This window comes from Protopterus annectens, chromosome 5.part0 (assembly GCF_019279795.1).
Source record: "Protopterus annectens isolate FY-2018-M chromosome 5.part0, PAN1.0, whole genome shotgun sequence".
In the NCBI taxonomy this organism is placed as follows: Eukaryota; Metazoa; Chordata; order Ceratodontiformes; family Protopteridae; genus Protopterus; species Protopterus annectens.
In genome coordinates this window covers 113,091,962-113,109,856 of record NC_056735.1, presented here as the reverse complement: position 1 = coordinate 113,109,856, position 17,895 = coordinate 113,091,962, and the positions used below count along the sequence as shown (strand labels likewise).

General features: G+C 38.7%; 1 protein-coding gene across 1 annotated transcript in view; it reads left to right on the top strand.

The window, feature by feature from the left end:
* EPHA6 (EPH receptor A6) overlaps positions 1–17,895 on the top strand; it is a 4,848,151-nt gene that overhangs the window by 3,812,948 nt on the left and 1,017,308 nt on the right. The gene's annotated exons all lie outside the window — the stretch shown is intronic.

Below are 17,895 nucleotides of genomic sequence, written 5' to 3'. Positions count from 1 at the left end.
TATGCATTTCTCGTCTTAGTTTATGTAGTGAAATAAGTAAGTAATGTGGCATGCCATTGATCTAATTATCTCTTTGCTGTCTCCCAACCCTTTATCTCTCCTTTTTTTTTAAAATATACATTGCTGCTGATCACAAAATGACCATCAGTACAGGAAGAATGACTGACATCTGTGGTTTGGCCCACTTCACCACCACAGAATTATTACTAAACAAGCACTTGGTTACCCTGAAGTCCCAGTGGAGCGTGTCTACAGTGACGGTCCTTTTTTTCATTATTTTTTAGGATTCTCAGCCAGCAGCTTTGTTGCTCATAACTACCAGTTTTCCCTGTGGTCTGGTGTTTGTCCTTATGGGAAGGAGACAAATTAACCCTCTAACACTGGAAAACTATTGTGCCTCACTACAAGAATCTGTGCTTTGTTTATATGGAAAGATAAATAGATAGACAGACGTATTTTTGTATATTGCAGTTCAAATATTTTACATCCTTGAAAATTATCAAAAGATATCATGTAAAATGTGTTACGTAAGCATTTCTGGTCATCACTGGAGACTTTGTATACAAAAGACATCCCCCTCAATGTATCCAGGAGCAGGGATACTGTAGGGGATGTGTTTGCAGGGTCTATATTATAATGTTGACAAGTGAAAATGTCGACTCTGACTTGATCTACATCAAAATGTCAAACTACAAGATTACCGAACAGCCAAATCACTGATTTCTTTTCAACGTAGAGAAATCGGTTGGCCGTTCTCTTACACTTGCCCTTTCCCTGACTGTAGTGCAGTTTTAGAGTTAGAATATTTAGTTGGGGGTGTATTTATTTTTGTGTGGCGTTGGTGTTTGGCCAACCGATTTTTTTCCATTGGAAAGAAATTGGTGATTTGGCTGTTCGGTAATCTTGTAGTTTGACACTTTGGTGTCAAACAAGTCAGAGTCGACATTTTCACTTGTCGACATTATAATATAGACCCATGTGTGCAAGTGCCACTATTTGCTATCTCAGATAATCCCACCCATGACATCCATACCCTTATAGACACCATGCAGTTGGGTGGCAGACAGGTTGCTGGGTGGTTCAGAGAAGAAAACTCATAAGTTCTCTTTGTGTCCCTCCAGTCTGGGGGCAGATTCCTTCAGCATTACCTGTGTACTCTGTAAGTGGTATACACAGCAGAGAGTGTCAATGCACTCCTAAGTGGACAGTACACACCTACAAAAGGACCATCCATGTATTCGGTCAGCTTTACCTCAACTTATGCCCTATTGGTGGATAAGTACACTTGTAATCAGTCATTCTACTCCGTACTGAGTTGAGCCTTGGGGAGCCATAGTGGAATCATCAAGAATATGCACTGTTTCTCTCTGCACTTCACTTTGCACAAAATATATCACTCCTTCAGACAGCTGAAAATTAAACTCTAAGGTTCTTCCATCTAGTTAATGGTAACAGATCTTACTGCTTTTGCAGTATGAAAGGCATAATTGTGACCTGTCTGTGATGGACATGACATCCCATTCACATAAAAATATTACTGTTAAATTCCTTAATGAAAGATATTGGCCTTTTGTAGCAAACAGTTGTTACATGAAATACTGTACTCCTTGAAGTAAGGACATTCTTACACTACAATGGTCATTATTTTCTATCACGACCTCATAAAAAGTGTTCTTTAAACTAACCCCAGATTCTTGGAACAGCCTACCATCACAAGTTACTTTGTCTACTGAGCTCCCATTTCTTAAAGAAAAAGGCTAATATCACAGCTTATGACACACATAAATGTAAATGCTTCAGTGTCTCCAGAAACACAATAATGAGATTATTGCATTTACGAAATTGCGTGTCTAAGAACTGTTTTACAAACAAATTAATGAACAAGTTGAAATGTGATAATTTCAAAAAAATCTAAGTTGTTTTTCACTTCTTTCATAATTTGTGCTGGAATTATACTCTCTCTAGCTCACTTACTAATGTGCATAAGCACGTGTCTGCTGTCTCCTCAGGCTCCTATTGCTTTATCATTTATGTACATCATACTTGTATTAAATTTGCTTGTACGATTATATCTTACCAGTATTTTTTCACAGAAGGAGTTAATTATGCAATAGAACAATGCTTACAAGATGGAGGAGCCTTCCTTCCATGAATTCCACATCCCCTCGACTGCCTGCTTCTCATTTCCTTTCTTCATTCCAGCAACCTTCTCAGCCCTTTCTCCAGCCATTCCCAAACTGCATCAGACAATCCGACTACCTCTCCATATATTCCTACATTCTGCTTCAGAAATATAGAAATATCACATCCAAGGACATCTATCCTCTGCTTGAACAGATTAAACTTGATAGCCCTCAGTACTGAGACCCTTCAGTCATGCTTTGTTTATCACTGTAAAGACAACATCATAATCCCACTGAAGCATATGTGCAACCTGTGTAGTACACTTAATCTCATTCCTATTATCTGGAAAAATGCCATTGTAAAACCTTTCACTAAAAAGCCCAGTCCCACCAATCCATCAGATATTTGGACCATTTCTGTTCTTCTTCCCCTGGGAAAGATTCTGGAAAAAAATTACTTTATTTGCAATTCACTCAAAGCATCAATACAGCTTCTGAAAGAAATGCAGCCAACATTAAGCCCACTTCAAATGCCATTTGCAGATTCATCACTTTCGTCCCAAGAAATGAACACATTGCAAAACCATTGAAAAAGCTAACTGGCTACCTGTGAAACAACGTGCTGACTTTCTACTTGCCTCTCAACTATTTAAACTTATCATGAATGACAACTTCCCTCCACTGGCTTCCAAACTATTCAGAAATGCACAAACATACTCACCACTCAAGTTATTTCCCCTACCCCCCCCCCACCACAAACTAGGCTTCGGTGCACAGAACCCTGCTTTCTCAGTCCTTGATCTCAGACTGTGGAATGTCTCCCTTCTTTTCTTAAATATCATTCCTCTTACCCTATTTTCCATTCACAAATAAAAGCACATTTCAAGGCTATAGGGAAACGCTGCTAACTGCTATCTCTCTGGCCATATAACTTTACTTCTTATAGAATCACAGGATCATAGAAAGTTAATAGGCTAATGTCCCTAGGGCTTTAACAAGCCTAGCCAAGTTACCTTTGTTTCCATGATCAGCACCTATTGCCCCTGTCCAAGAGAGATACAGGTGAAACCTTGGGGTGAATTTATGGTTATCCACCAAATCATCCAGATTGTATTTATAAAGGGCCAGTGAGGTAATCTGTTTGACATGACGTGGGAGTCTGTTCCAAAGGTGTGGGAGACAAATCTGTCCTTCCAGTAGGTTCTATTAATGTCACATACCAAGTTAAGGTCTTTACAGTGAGTCTTCATTCGCAATCCCTTCTTCCATTTACACATCTTTCTTTAAGTGTATTTTTGATTGTGATTCTTTCAGCATGTCAACTCTGATTTCTGCTCTCTATGTATAATACATGTATATATTGTATTTTATATGTCATTTATCTACTGCCTTTATTCCCTCAAGCCAACTATGATATCCATGCTACAGTGATTTTATAATATAATACATTTTTCTGGATTTGTTTGGATTCACTGGTATGTTTTTTTTTTTATTTTTGGTCTTTTGTTTGTTGGTCGTTAGCATATGATATTCACCTTGTTTATATGTATATATTGCATTTTGTCATTCAATCTGTATATAATGTCATGTATCGGTTGTGTTTTTCCTGGGATGAGACTGAAATGGGTCCAGTGAGATCAGTGCTCTATCCCTATTAAATTCAGAATAAAATAAATAAATTATTGACAATATCCTGGCAAACCTTGTTGGTCATTTAGGACAGTATTCTAGTCTGCTTTCAAGTACATATGCAATTTAGTTTATTGTGGCTTCCACTGGTGAAGTCTAGGTGAGATGATTTGTCTAGGAATGAGTTTAATTTTACTCTAAGGTTAAGAATAATGATGCATACAGAAATGCACTTGCAGGCCTTCTTCAAGATCATGGATTCATGTTGATCAGCTGAATGCATTTTCTTGGAATGCCATTCTATAGAAAACAAATGACCAAAAACAAACATAACACGTGTTTTGCAGGAGAGCAAGCCCCTCTGCACACCCCGACAAGGACAGACCTCCCGAATTATAAATACAAATTCAGAGTTGACATTACTGTGTGGAAAAAGTGCAAACTCTGTGATTAACATGTTTTTTAATATTAAAAAGAACATCGTTGGAAAGAATCTATTCCTCAGATTGACACATTTCTGAAATATTGATAGTTTAATAATATGGACATTTTCTATTTTTGATAAGCTAGGATAGATCTTTGGTCATTGCAATAAAAAGGATACTGATATGAAATACTTGTTTTTAGAGCTAATACATTGTATAGTTACTTTATTTCTGTTATAACTAACCAAAACAAGATGAGGGAAGGCACACAGGTTACTAATAATGCATGAGATTGGTCACATCTTCGAAAGCCTTGGCTGTGCTTGGTAAAGGTACACCCTAAATGATGGTCTTCGCATCGCTATTACCAATTCCATAAGCAGCAAGCAAAGGCTTTGCATACCATTGAACAAACTCATAAATATGTCTTCCATTCCTCTTCGAAAGAAAAACAGCCTCCTTCCTCTATAAAAGTTTGGATGCTTCTTTTTATGTTTTAGGGACACATTTATCTGGTGCTTCTTAACCTATAAATGACAGCAAGGATCCTCCCTGTCCCTGGTCTGCGAGCTCCCTTTCAATATCTAACTCATCAGCTTCCTCTAATTTTCCGGAATCATTTCTTTACTCTCTGACTTTGCGTAATCACGCATTCGCATTCCTTACACGACTTTAGCAAAGCCTCTCCTATCCAAGGAACAAAACTCTACAATTCTGTCTCCATAGTTACAGCATCCCTACCAGCACTGCCTGTTTTTTTGCTAATTATGTTCAGAGTTTAATAAACCCTTTTTGTGTCTGGCCTATTCCAAGGACGCTAGCTAGACAGGACCCTTAGCTATATAAATGCTTAGATTAATCAATATATGGTCTTCTGCTCATTCAACTGTTTGATCTTGCTGAGGTCTGGCCTGCTTGTTGCTTTGTGACTCGTGGTTACTGAGTTGATTTACTTCTTGAAATAATTGTGTTGTTTTACTGTTGCTGATTAGTCATTCCATATCACTACTCACTGTGTCCTACTGATGGATATACGCTTACTCTTGTGTGGACATTCTGCTGACATGTACCACAAAACTACCATCTCCTGTTTATGTACTTGCTACATCTTAATGCTATACTTACATTTACTACTGTTTAAGCATATAAGTCATTGATGTAGGCAAGTATCTACTTACTATCGGTATTACTGTTTGGTATCTATGTCTTTGAAGTCCAGGCCAACACAAAGGGACTCTGGCTGACAAAGCCCGCAGACAATTGCAAGTTGGGAGATATTAACTCCCCGAGTGATGTTGACATCCTACAGAAAGGCCTCACTGAACACAGAAGGCACTATGAGAGATCTGGGAACACAGTTTGACAGCAACCTCTCTTGATTACCACATTGCCACTGTGGTCAGAGAGTCCTTCTATGTGGCACATCTCATTACTAAGGGTTTTGCATCCAGGAAGAAAGAGGTCATTGTCTCTCTCTCTACTCTTCCCTCATTAGGCCACTCATTAAGTACAATGCCCCATTTGGCATGTACTTCACTAAACACCTGCAACAACTGAAGAGGCCACAAAAGTACCTCACAAAGAGGATCCTAGGCCTTAAACATTTGTCCTATATGGACAGACTAAAATAACTCCAACTATTCTCTGTCTCATACTGCCTACTTAGAGGTGATCTCCGCTTGACTTACAAAGCCATGTCTGACCCAGCTCTGTTAGAAATGCTGCATCTTAAGAAATCCCAATTCCTCCACACCACATGCTCCAGAGACCTCAACCTCATTACCACAATCAACAGAACATGCTGGAGGGACAGGTTCATAACCCAGAGACTGCCCATGCTATGGAATAGACTTTGCATACATGTCAAACAGAGCACCTCATTGGCCCTCTTCAAGAGAAATCTTGATGAGTGGATGGGAAATAGAACATTCACCCCAGGGATCACTCCAGTGGCTTTACTCGACAGAGGCACTGGTAACTAAGGTTGGGTGGCACAATGCCAGGGTAATTCTATGGGCTAGGCTTGTAAAGGCCCCAGGACCATTAGACTAGTACACAACTATGAACCTATGAACCTATGAAAATGGATTTGTGTCATATAATTCACATATATGTAAACAAATAAAATATTTGCAGGTATCTTTTCTGTCCACCATATAATTATTAATAATTGTCAATAATAGCTCTAAACAAGAGCTGCAATTTGCATTGAAAGTCATCTGTTACTTACTTGCACAGTATAATAATAAGGAAATGTCCAAGTGGCACAAAGCTCCGTGATTTACAGTTATGACATCGCATACACAATTTGCATTTTAACTGTTCTACTTTATGATACATACAGAACTATTACAAAATCACAGTGCATAATTGTGAGGAATGAGAAATCAGCAAGCAATGTGATACCAAAAGGTGAAGTTCTAACTACAGTGCCAGTTATTGAAAATGCAGTCCGAGTTCATGTGCTGTAAAGTGACTGCTGGTACTAGCTGCAAATTAGTGACCACTGCCAACACACTCAGCTTACTGGGAGTGGCACGTGCATATCGGAAATTGCACGCTATTACCAAGTATAACATCACACAGACGTGCCCTAATGTCCTTTCTAACAGTCGCAGTAAGTTGAATTGGAACTGTGCTTCTGGTAATTTCCTCAAATGATAAAACAATCTGTAGGTAAGTTAAATGGCCATCCTGGAGAAAGGAAAAAGAGAATGTCAGGACACAGTTTACAGTGACCATCGCCGAGGACCAAATGAAATCAAACACACTACCTACTAGGGTTTAATTAACGGAGTAGCCATGAGTGAGCAGTAGGGGGGAAACTAACTTAGAAGTCATTGGACAGAAGCCACAGATAGTCAGCTAAACAGTACACAGTGGGGGACTCACAAAAAGGAACATGGCTCCTATTAATTACAATTGGCATTAATCGTCATATGAAATGGTATTTTTATTACTTAATTTAATATCAGACTAAGAATTAGGTTCATTTATTTTAAATGTAAAGGGATAGAGAAGACAGAGGCTGAAGAAGTCTTTGAGATGGTGCTATTATGGTGGTAGAAAATAGTATATTCATGTGAATAAGGTTTTGTATCTTTCCAGAAGGCCAAGTAATGATGAAGGGTTTCAATATAGATGACAAATAATTTAAGGTGTTTGGGGTGAAGGCTGAGTCAGTGCATGCAGTGAATATAGTAGCTCCTTGATGCTGGTATGATGGCATACCAGTGGCGGCACAGTGGTGCAGCAGGTAACATTGTCACCTCACAGCAAGAGGTTTCCTGGTGGGATTCTCAGCTGGAGTCCCTTCTGTGTGAAGTCTGCATGTCCTCCCTGTATTCACGTGGATTTTCTCCAGGTACTCTGGTTTCCTTCCGCATTCGAAAGACATGCATCTGTAGAGTTTCTCCCAAGGCCTCTGCTGAAAATGGGCTCTGTCCCGGTTGGATTTTCCCAGTCACCAAATGTTAAATAAATAAATAATTATGTGTGTCAGGATTATGGCATGGATTTAGATGAAGTGGAGATGGGTAGTGCTGAAGTCTTTAGTGATGGTAAAATTCTAGGGTGTTGTTGAACACCGTAGAACTATGTGACACTGGTAAGGTAAACTGTATATCCATATAAATAAGGAAAATATTTACCAAAAACAGAAGATATACTGGTAAATTCATTCTATATCGGAATAATAAAGAATTTTCTACCTACTTATTTCTTGGAGCAAACATTTTGGAGGCTGGTTAAAGGTTTGAAAAAAGAGCACAAAAAATAAAATTTACTGTTGCACTATAGGTTTATAGGTTCATAGGAGTTTACTAGGCTAATGGCTTAAGGGTCCTTACAAGCCTTGCTAATATATCCTGATTTTACCCAATATATGGCTTCCTAGGGGCAAGAGGATGGCATGGATTTGTGCCTGTGCATTGAGTATCTTACAGATTTCCCTGTCCATAAGGGACATAGGCACTACCCCAGGTGTGAATTTGCAATTCCCCAGCTATTAATCCAAACTGCATTTGAAGAGAGCCAGGGAAGGGCTCTGCTTAATGTGAATAGGAAGCCTGTTCCAAAACAGGGGAAATCTCTGAGACACATATCTGTCTCTCCAGCACATTTTGCTTTAGTTGCTGACTAAGTTTAGATCCCTGCATCAGTGACCTTCATACTGTTTGACTTGCGGATGTGTAGCAGCTCCATCAGTGGATTTATGAGTGCCTTGTAGGTCAGGCATAGGTCACCCCTTAATAGCTGGCTGGAGCCATAGTAAAAGAATAGAGCTTTTAATCTATCCACATAGTTCACATTGTTTACACCCTGTATTTTTTTTGCGAGAAACCTCTGTGATCACTCCAGCTGCTGTAAGTGCCTAGTCAAGTACATGCCAAATGGCGCACTGTACTCGATTATTGGTCTAAAAATGGCGCACTGTACTCGATTATTGGTCTAATGAGGGATGAGTACAGCAGGACTATTATTTCCTTGGATGTGGATGCCATGCCTTTACTTATAAGCTGTGCCAAATAAAAGGATTTTCTCACTACTGGTGAGCAAAGGCAGAAGAAACATGGAGAATAGGTAGGACACTAACCAAATAATAGTGACCTTCTATGAGATTAAACATGATGGCTCCAGAATGCAGAAGTGGACGTCATTAAATATAAGGACAGATTTATTGTGAAAAAGCAGATGATGCAGTACTGCATTGATTCCTTAGTGGCATTTCAGTGAAGCTTGCTAGAGAATGCTGCTACGTGAATTGAATGTAAATTGTCCAAAAGCATTCTATATCATACAGAGCATCAAAAAGTAAGACAGAGATGTGCAATAGGTGAGTAAATAAGAGATACCTCTTATCCCATTACAAGAAACTGGAATTAAAACAGCCATAAACGTAGGAACATTTGTTACTGAGGACACTAAGGCAGTAACAAAAAGCATAGCCCAAAAACTGCAATTGTAAAGAAAAAGAATGTTATAATTGTGAGAAATTAAAACCTATAAAATAACCATATCACAATAAAAGGTAGCCTAAAATAAAGAATAAAATGTGCTTTTGGGAAATTAATACATTTTAAAAGAATAAATGGATCTCTCTATGTTTTGTGTTAAACAGTGAAAAAAAAGACAATCTACTGTTTTAATAAATGACACAATAATTGCTTTAGAGACTGATGCATAGTCAGTGGTATTGATTATACATGATATATTTTGTTCAAATCTACCAAAAAGAGTATTTCAAGTCTTAAATCTTAGCAATTAAACTTAATGCATAATCTGGACAGTCTGTCTGTACTGAGTTAGTTTATGACTACAATATGCTTTGAAAAGCAAGTACAACAGTTACCATTAAATGCAGTGAAAGGAGAGAGTCCTTCTTCAGGTGGGAGAATTTCATTGCAGCGTTTTGTTTCATATTAGAAACGGATAAAATATGTGACTCAGAATGCATCAAATGAGTTAAAGTCAGTAAATGAAGTGCTGAAATATATGCTGAAATGTTTTGCTAGGAACTAGGCAGAATAAGTGGTCCAAATGCTATCATTTTGGTGAATCTGATTGTTTTTCCAAGTTTTGTAAAACTGTTCCCTCTTAAAACAGAGTTAATGAAGTGGTAGAAAGTCACAAAAGATCAGTCCTGTGAAGCATAGTGAATGTACTGCACAAATTGCTCAAGCAGTGGTAAAGATGACCAACTCAGTTCACTTGTCTGTTGATTATGAGTTGTGAATGAAGTTGGTAGTATGGAAATACATCTACAACAGTGACTAGAAGAGTTAATGACACTGGGGTCTTGAAAAGTGACTCGTCTCTGCCTATCAATTAGTATTGATAGACAGTTAAAGATGAGCATCGCTTGATGATTCTAAGAAATAAGTAACCATTAACATGGACAGACATTTGCTTGTGTGCAATTGAGTACTGTTTAAAATAATTCAGCATGTTCTATTGCCCAAAGATTTATGGAAAACTCTTTTAAAAGACTTAAATGTTGAGGTGTACCTGAATGATTTGTTTATCACTACGAATAACAAAAATTAGTACCTTTGCAACTTGCAGAAGTTATCCCAATGACTGCAAGTATGCAGTCTAAGAGTTTAAAAATCAAAATCTGATTTTGACAAGTCACAGCCTGGGTATTTGGGATATACAACAGCTAAAACAATGCTATGTCCTTTAACTGATAATGTCAAATATGAATAGAGGATATCCCCCGACATTTGAAATGAGAATCAGTTACTGTGTCTATGAATGACAATATAGCTTTAAGATAACAAGTACTTGGCTTATGAGTCATGTGGTATTGGAAAAGGTATTCAGTCTTCTGTAATGTTTGGAAGATGAAACAGCTCTTCTATGCACATGCACACAGACACACACACACACACACACACATATATATATATTTCTGAAGATGTTCGACCATGAAACACTACCTAACGAACGTAAGCGCTCAATTATTTTCTTGAATAAAGCGTAAACTTAAGGTCATAGTTCCATATTTCCTCCAGATCAAAAGGTTTTTACTCTCATGGTTACAGTGTACACTAACCTTTCAGTGGTCAGTACATATATATATATATATATATATATATATATATATATATATATATATTTATTTATTTATTTATTTATTTTTATTTATTTAGATATCCTGAACTGTGTTCCAGTCCAAAGCCTTCTTTTTGTAAAAGGGAAGGCATCTCTGATCAGTACTAGTAAAAAATTATGATCCCTCATAAAATCCTCCAAGGCCAGCTTCGAGAGAAAAATTGCACAGGACACCAAAGACAATCATAAGGCTTTTTTCAGTTATGTTAGAAACCTGGGATGCAACTCCCAGACTTGTTCTGAGTTGATTCTAAACGACAAAAAATACACTGAACCCACATACATTGCCAATATCCTGGCAGACAGGTTCAGTGCAAACTTCTCCCCCCCCTCCCCCCCAAAAGAGCAAGTATCTATCCCAGCAGAGGGCTGCCTCCCAAACATCTCTGATGCTCAGGTGAAGGCTGCCCTCTCCAAAGCAAAAAACACTGCTTCCATGGGACCAGATGGTGTCCCAGGTTGCGTCCTACATGAACTCCAAGAGGAACTAATCCCTCAAATAAAACAGCTATACAATCTCAACCTCACTACAGGATATGTGCCCACAGAATGGCATACAGCAACAGTGGTCCCACTCCACAAAGGTGGAGCCTCTACGGACCCTGGAAACTATCGCCCCATAAGCCTGACTAGCTTAGTCTGCAAGGCTATGGAGAGGATCATCATGGAGCTCATAAACAAAGACATAGGGGACCTACAGACACTAGATCCTACCCAGTTTGGCTTTGTCAAGGGCAGATCCTGCCTTTTGAACCTGGTTGACTTCTTTGAAACAGTCACCAAAGCCATAGATGAAGGGAAGGTAGTCCACACAGCCTATCTGGACCTTGCAAAGGCATTTGACACAATACCCCACTCGGGCATCATAGATAAGCTATCCAGCTTAAATATAAACCCCTATGTCACAAGATGGGTCACAAACTGGCTCAAAGACAGAACCCACAGAGTGAGAGTTGCTGGAGCCATGTCAGACTCGAAACCGGTCACAAGTGGCATCCCACAGGGTTCTGTCCTGGGACCACTCTTGTTCGGTATATACTTTTCCGAGGTACAGGCAAACGTGGGAGGACTATGGCTCACCAAGTTCGCAGACGACTGCAAACTGGGCGCCATAATCAACTCTCCAGCTGATACAAACATCCTTCAAAAAGGTCTCACAGAGACAGATAACTGGTGCTAGCGCCATGGTTTAAAGCTAAATGCCAAAAAATGTATAGTCATACCCTTTGGCAAAAACAATGTGCCCACAAATTACCACATAGGCGGAAACCCATTAAGTACAGAGAAAGTTATTAGGGACCTGGGGACCCAAGTTGATAGAAATGTCTCCTTTGAAAACCACATTGCCAAAGTGGTTAGAAAGACCTTCTACATAGCCCACCTCATCACGAAGGGTTTCACATCTAGATCAAGAGAGGTAATCGTGCCCCTTTATTCATCCCTCATCAGGCCCATCATAGAATACAATGCCCCTTTTGTGATGTACCTTACCCGACACCTGCAGCAATTAGAAAGACCCCAAAAGTATCTCACCAATAGGATCAAGGGTCTCAAACAGATGCCATATGCTGCTCGGTTAAAAAAACTCCAGCTCTACTCAGTTGCATACCGCCTACTTCAAGGCGATCTATGCCTGACATACAAAGCTATGTCAAATCCAGAATTAATGGACATGCTCCACCTCAGTAAATCTAAATCCTTTAGAGCCACATGCTTGAGGGACTTGAACCTCAGCACAGAAATAAATAGAACTTGCTGGAGGGACAGGTTCATAACCCAGAGGCTCCCTTCGCTCTGGAATAGAATTCCAGTTCATGTGAGGCAGAGCACCTCACTGAATCTCTTCGAGAAGAATCTCGATAGGTGGATGGGGGATCGTAGGTTTGTCCCAGGGATTACTCCCGTGTCACTATTAGACAGAGGCACAGTAAACTAAACCTTAAAAAGGGCACAGTATACTCAAATCAAGGGGTGGCGTAAGCCATACAGAATCGGGCTAGGCTTATAATTGCCTCAGGGCAGATAGCCTAGTATGAACCTATGAACCTATGACATTGTGTCAGACTTGAAATCAGCTGTGGAGATCTAGGAGCTCTCTGTTAATACAGGCTGATGTATTTTTTTTGTTTGTTTTCCATGGCGTTAGGCTTACTGGATTGCTCAATTAGAAGGTCTGTTGCTACAGGACATTCCATCAGCTACTAAATAACAGTGAAACCAAGTAACTCCTTCACCTCATTTCCTGCAGTTTCAATGTCATATTCTTGATAAATATTTATTTTTTACCAAAGAGTAGGTTAGAAATGTTGCTTTCTTGATTGATGTCACTTTCACCCACCTCTGAACTATGAATGCATTTTTTGTTGTATTTCTTCCTTTTTTCTCAAAGTGACACACCTAGAACCATTAATATCTCTGAAATTACTGGGAAACAAATCTAAAAAATTGGCAGTAATGCACTCAATGATTTAAGCTATATATATCACCAAGAGTGTCATTGTGGTAAGCGAGAAGGCCATTAAGATATTCAGTATAATTGCTTTTAAAAAAGCGAAAGACAAGAAAAAGTCATGAAAAACAATTTCCCCACATATTCCAAGCAAAGGAAGAACCAGCCAAATGTTAGAAATGTTTGTATTACTTGAAATTTAGAGATTCAAAAGACATATTCATGTTGATAGTTCAACAGTAGTTCTTTCATTCACAAATTGTACACATTCAGCTAAAAGCATGTTCAGCAAAAGTAAAAAAATATATTTTTTGCCCCCTGCACACCCAGTGTGTGGAACACCCCATCAGCACAAACTTAAATATACCTACTCCTAGTTTACACTACAGTGGTTGATTTGCTTTTGACTGTGCTGTCTTTGACATTTTTCCCAAAATACTATAGATGCGTATGTCACTAATTTTGCACACACAGTGCCAGAATGTGAATTCAGTAATTGGGCTGGTTCACTTAAGAAAATCAAATTAATGTCCAGACTCAAACTATACTAACCAAAATATGCACATAACTTTCAAAATATGCCACACAGCAATTCACCATCATAAAATTAAAACAACATATTGCAACATCCTGCATATTCAAACATTGTACCCTTCTCCACAATATTACCATCACACTGTGTCTGCTCTTGTATGATACACATCAGTCATAGATAAACTTCACCCCTTACCAACTACAGCATCACCAGGACAGAAACTAAATACCTAAATATCAGACTCTTATATTGTAGCAGAATAAATTATATATTTGATCAAATACATGGTTGGTTATTAAAACATAATGTAGACTTATGTGGTCTCACCAAAACATGTCTTAAACTATATACCACCAACCTTATTTCCCAATTGCAACATTATATTATTAGACAGAGAAGGGTTTCAAACCCACTATATTGCTAGACAGAGAAGGGTTTCAAACCCACTATATTACTAGACAAGAGAAGAGTTTCAAACCCACTATATTACTAGGCAGAGAAGGGTTTCAAACCCACTATATTACTAGACAGAGAAGGGTTTCAAACCCACTATATTACTAGACAGAGAAGGGTTTCAAACCCACTATATTACTAGACAGAGAAGGGTTTCAAACCCACTATATTACTAGACAGAGAAGGGTTTCAAACCCACTATATTACTAGACAGAGAAGGGTTTCAAACCCACTATATTACTAGACAGAGAAGGGTTTCAAACCCACTATATTACTAGACAGAGAAGGGTATCAAACCCAAAGCAGCTACACAATATTAGCTAAATCTTTAGTAGAGTACCAAACCAAAGCCACATCTTAAAATACCAATAAACGCAGTCCCCACTGCTGTTTCCCCTCACCCATCTATTACTCAGCATTTACAAGTTTTGCAAACTCTAGACCACCTGGGGACAGAATAGGAACAACATTCTAATTTTCTATGACTTCAGTACCAACTTTTTTGAAATATAAAAACATGACCTCACCAGCTTAATCACAGACTTCAACTTAAATCAACTCATCCTCACTGAGCCTATTAGATCAAATGTTATACAGATAAGCATCCTCTGCTTGAAAGTCTTGTTACAAACCAGTCCACTAAAGTAAACTCCATTATAACCAGTCCTTGAAATATCCTTAATCAGAGTGACACAGACATCAAGAAAGTTAACCCCCCACAATGTTATATAGCAATTATTTTTTAGACAAACTATGAAACATTTCTAGTGCTACAAGCTCCATAAAGCAATTTATGTTTTATCAGTTAAAAATATTAAATACCATATCACCTTCTTAACCAGTGCTCTTCTGACCATAGAAAATCGTTCAACTGATAGGCTGCTGCAAAGCAAATAATACCTCTCTGACCACTATTCCTGATGAATTTGCTAAGGAATTCTCTAGACAAACCTCACTCCTACATATCTATAAACCTGTTAAATTCAATTCTAAAGGTTATAGACCAGGTAGTGGTGGATGGAAAGGCTGGACCTTACCAACTGATATTGGAGAAACATGAATTGGTTTGGCAACTTAGGTTGAATTCATATTCCCTACCTGGTTTAAATGAAGTCACCTCTTTGGCATGTATCCTTAAGTTGAAAAGTTAACTTAGGTGACTTGTTTTTAAGAAAATTGTGTTTTAGAATACAGTTTAGTTAATTTTGTTAGTCATCTATAAGAGTTGAAACATGTATCATAATTTTATCACAGTTTCGTGTACATTTAATAACACTTATTTACTTGTTAAAAAATTCTCTATGTAGACTCATTATTCTTTTTTAGCAATCTCCTTAACTTTCTACTGACACACTTAGTCTTCCAGGTTGTGACAGTTGTTTAGTTATGTCATGTTTTGCACAGGAGTACAGTGTCTATTTTAAATTGCTTATTTTTTATTGTTATATGCAGTAATATGTATGTGTTTTTAAGTAAGATTGTTGCTTCAGTAGGAAAGGTACATTTATATTTACATTTTTTTCCACTTAGAATTTTTGTTGAGTGTCAAGTCTTTTAACAGGGTTCATCATGCTTTCTAATTTGATTATTTGAGTAATTAGCGTAATGAGTTGATTGTTAATGTTGGCCCCCTTTTAGTTTTAAAAGGAGTGCTTTGTTGTACCTTGTTGTTTGAAGAAGTTTTCCATTAGTGTTGACGAAAAGCGCTTAACAATAAAACTGCAGTGAGTGGTTCAAGTAAGATTGGAGCATGTGTTTTTGTTTCATTTTCACAAGTTATATTGTCGTTTTCCTGAATTCTTATACTTTGTATGTTAGCAGAGATCTCCTCAGAGTAGATGATATGTGATGGATTAAAATTGGAGTTTTTTGAGACGGTCTGCATAGGGCATCTGTTTGAGGTTGATAATCCTCTTTGTGGGGTATTTCTACAGCCTTTCCAGTTGTTGTAGATGTCTTGTGAGGTACATACCAAAAGGGGTGTTGTACTCTATAATGGGTCTATTGATTGACGAGTAGAGGGGAACAATTACCTCTTTTTTCCTGGATAAGAAACGTTTTGTAATGAGATGTGCCACGTAGCAGGATTTCCTGACTACTGTGCCGATGTGATTATCAAAGGAGAGATTACTGTCCACATGTGTCCCAAGGTCCTTATCACACTGCCTATGTGGTAGTTCATGGGTACAGAGTTTTAACCAAAAGGGATGACAATGCACTTTTTGGCACTGAGCTTGAGGCTATGGCTTTGACACCAGGCATCTGTCTCAGTGAGGCCCTTTTGTAGGATGTCCACATTGTTAGAAGTTTTGATTATGGCTCCTAGTTTGCAGTCATCTGTGAACCTTGTTAGCCAAAGACCTTCTGTGTTAGCCTGTACTTCAGAGAAGTAGATACCAAACAGGGGAGGACCCAGGACCAAACCGTGTGGTACTCCACTTGTCACTGGTCTGAAGTTGGATTTAGAGTCTGTTACTTTCACAGTGTGGGTTCTATCAGTGAGCCAGTTGGCAACCCATCTTGTGACATAGGGATGTATACCTATTTTAGTGAGTTTATTTATAATTCCAGAGTGGGGGATGGTGTTGAAAGCCTTGACGAGATCTAGATAGGCTGTGTAAACAACATTACCCTCGTCTACGGCTTTGGTGACTGCTTCAAAGAAGTCTAGCAGGTCTAGGAGACATGATCTGCCTTTTACAACCTGAACTGGGTGGGGTCCAGAGTCTGGAGATTACCAATGTCATTGTTTATAAATTCCATGATAATACATTCCATAACCTTGCAGACCAGGCTTATCAGACTAATAGGGCTGTAGTTCCCAGGGTCCATGGTGGCTCCCCCTTTGTGGAGTGAGATAACCATCACTGTGCACCATTCAGTCAGCATAAAGCCTGATGTGAGGCTATGATTGAACATGGTACTTAGGTGGGGTGCCAGTTCATTCTGTAGTTCATGTAGAGTGCAGCATGGGATGGTGTCAGGTCCCATGGATGCTGTGTTCTTGGCTTTGGAGAGTGTGTTTTTTACCTGTGCAGCTGTGATTACAGGAACTTTGCATTCTTCCATTATAGAGATGGACCCTTTAGGGGATGAGAGGAGAGTAAAGTTAGCACTGAACCTATCTGCCAGGATGTTGGTAATATCAATTGGTTCTGTATATTTAGTACCATTGTGCTGTAACTCAGAGCAGATCTGAGTGTTGCCATTGAGATTTTTGACATAGCTATAGAATGCTTTGTGGTTGTCTTTGGAATCAGTGACGATTTTTTTTTTCATAACTAGCTTTGGTGGATTTTATGAAGGATCTCAGCTTCTTACTGAGGCTGACCAGGGAGTTCCTCCAATCATGGGATTTTACTCTTTTTTGCAACAGTTTCTTTCTTCTGTTGTAGAGTTTGTGTATGGCAGGGGATCACCAGATTGGTTTCCTTTTTTTGGAGGATAGCATCTTGGGTCTGTTAGGGATTGCATGATCCATGCACTTGTGTAAATGCTTATAAAGTGCATTTGTGTAGGATTCAGCAGTCGTACCTCTATTGTCCATCAGCATGGGTTCGTGAAGTTTGCCTCTTCTGTCTTAAGAAGCATGAAGTTGGCTTTGAAGAAATTTTTTTATGGTGGTTTCCCTAATGGGGGTTGGGGGTGGGATGTGGATGTCTAGGG